The sequence below is a fragment of the Sinocyclocheilus grahami genome, unplaced genomic scaffold, assembly GCF_001515645.1.
Source record: "Sinocyclocheilus grahami isolate Dianchi unplaced genomic scaffold, SAMN03320097.WGS_v1.1 scaffold3633.1, whole genome shotgun sequence".
NCBI lineage: Eukaryota > Metazoa > Chordata > Actinopteri > Cypriniformes > Cyprinidae > Sinocyclocheilus > Sinocyclocheilus grahami.
In genome coordinates this window covers 596-3,176 of record NW_015508724.1, presented here as the reverse complement: position 1 = coordinate 3,176, position 2,581 = coordinate 596, and positions in this window count along the sequence as shown.

The window sequence follows — 2,581 nt, the reverse complement described above, 5'->3', positions numbered from 1 at the left end:
TTTTTTTTTATGCTATTTTAATTGTTTCTTCAAATATTAAAAAATTCTAAGATATTGTTTATAAACCGGTTTAAATTAGATTTTGACTCTTCGACCGCACCGTATATAGTGAGGGTATGATACATAATATTAAAAGATTTTTTTCAATTATTTTTTAAACATTTTTAAATTTGATATAAGATCTGTTATAGTTTAAAAGGCAATAACAGCTGTGTTTATGGATGAAGACCAGAAGAATTTAATCCTTATTTTGTACTAATTTACTGATCATGTAACTTTAAAATGCTCTATCATACCCTTGATCAAAGCTCTCTTTTTTCTCTTTTTCAGTCCCTCTGTGATGTGTGTGTGTGTGCATTGAGTTTGGTTGTGATGTCTGACATAATACAGATTGTGGCCTCTTTCTACGTCTGTCTTTCTCTCACTCTCTGTCTCTGTTTATTGGTATTCATGTCCATGCGCACATGGCTGCACAGAGGCTTTTCAGCTGTTCCAAATGTAGCTGTGGGACATTTCAGTGAAGAAGACCATCAGCTAGTGTCTTGGCAGAGTCCGGATTTGCTGCTTTTCTGCTCATTTGACTTTTTGACTGTGTGAAAAAAGAGTAATACTGTGTATTTCTGTAAACAATGACTGTTAGTTAATAAAGTTGTGACCACTAAGTTACTGTATCATCATTCTTTGACTGTTGAGTCTGATAACCAGTATGTCTAAGAATTTTAAATATTTTGTGGAGTACATAAATATAAAAAGATAAAATATTTAAATGGAACTATGCCTATATTGTAGTATATAGGATAGGATTTACAGCATATGGTATGTTTAACATCCAATTAAACTGGTCACACTTTATTTTAAGGTCCAATTCTCGCTATTAACAAACCATATACTGTATGACTTTTGCCTCAATAAACTCCTAATTTGCTGTTTTGTTAATAGTTAGTTGTTAAGTTTAGGTATTGGGTAGGATTAGGGATGTATAATATGGTTATGCAGAAAATGTGCAGAGTTAATAGTGATCATTAGTGCCTATACTACACTCTAAAAAATGCTGGGTCAAAACAACCCAATTGCTGGGTTTGTCCCTATTTTACCCAGCACTGGGTTGTATTTAACCCAGCATTTTTTAGAGTGTAGAGTGTTAACATTAAACTTATGAAATTATGAATTATGATTAATCAATGTATGATCATTTAATTGTAATGATGCTGTAGTTAATTTGAATTTGTTCTAATTCAATCAATCAATCAATCAATCAATCAATTCAGAAAAAGGCATGATAAAACATTGGGGGGAGTTTTGTGACATAATAACTAACAAAAACTGAAATCTGTTAATCTAAGATGAAATATATGTTTTAACAAAAACCAACTCCTGGGGCAAAACAGTGTATGAAGCTATAGAAGCTATTTATCACTTGGCTCATATCTGCAATTATTGACAGTATTGTCGATTTGGAATTGTGTGCATAGTGTTAAGTGCTGTAGGTTATTTCAGCTGCTTCCACACAGGAAAGGAATGTCAAACTGCTTTGAGTGACTTGGCTTGACTCACTAGACGTGATTTCCCTCTAAAGCCATCTCCAGTGCTAGTGCACTGCAGAGCAGACAGAAGAGGAGCGCACAGAGGTCAGACAAACACTCAGCTCATCCTGAGCTGTCCAGACCCGAGGGATGTTTATTATGAAGATATCAAAAGGAAGCGGGGAATAAACGCACCAGCTGGAATATATATTTTTTCATTATTTTGTATATATATTTTTTTTATGTGTCTGGGGTTATTTTTTTCTAATTTGTATTTTTGATGTCGAGGACTAGAGAGCATTCCAAACAAACAAACAAACAAACTCACATTATCTCTCCTCCACTTTTCGTTCCCTCCCGTTATTTATCAAAATCTCCCCGCGTAAAGGACTGACAGGCATGTGGTGGAAAGTGGGGCTCGTGCTGGTGATGTGCTCGGGTCTCACGAGCAGCGAAGCCCGAGAGGAGCACCGGGATTCGCCTCCGCGCAACACGATGCTCAGAGCGCCCGTGGAAACGCTGGACTTTGGCTTCGTGCCGTCGGTGGTGTACGAAACCCACGCGTATTATGAACCGGGTCCCATCGGTATTGTTTTCCACATGGTCCACTCGTTTCTGTACGTGGTTCAACCAAACCCTTTCCCCAAAGGTGAGATGCACACTGGCTTTGAAAACGCGCAAAAGTTTTCCACATTCTTGCGCGCGTATTTGTGGGTCAGTTTCACAAGGCAAACGTCCACATGTACTTCCAGAAGTGTGATGTAGACTTCAGATTGATGAATACCGCAGGTGCATGCTTCAGTTAGTATGAGATGGAGGAGTTCTTATGGCAAGCCGTTTTAACGTTTATTCCTTAAACCTACTTATCTTAGGTAACACTTAAAGTAACACCTTGGTAACATTTCATGGTGTCCTTGTTACAGTGTAATTACACAAATAAAGTACTGAGTAATATTTATGAACAACGTATTTACTAAACACTGAAAGTAACTGGTGTAGAATCAATTTTCAGTCAGAAGTAGCTAGTCAATTTCACAATTATATATGAAGAAGCACAA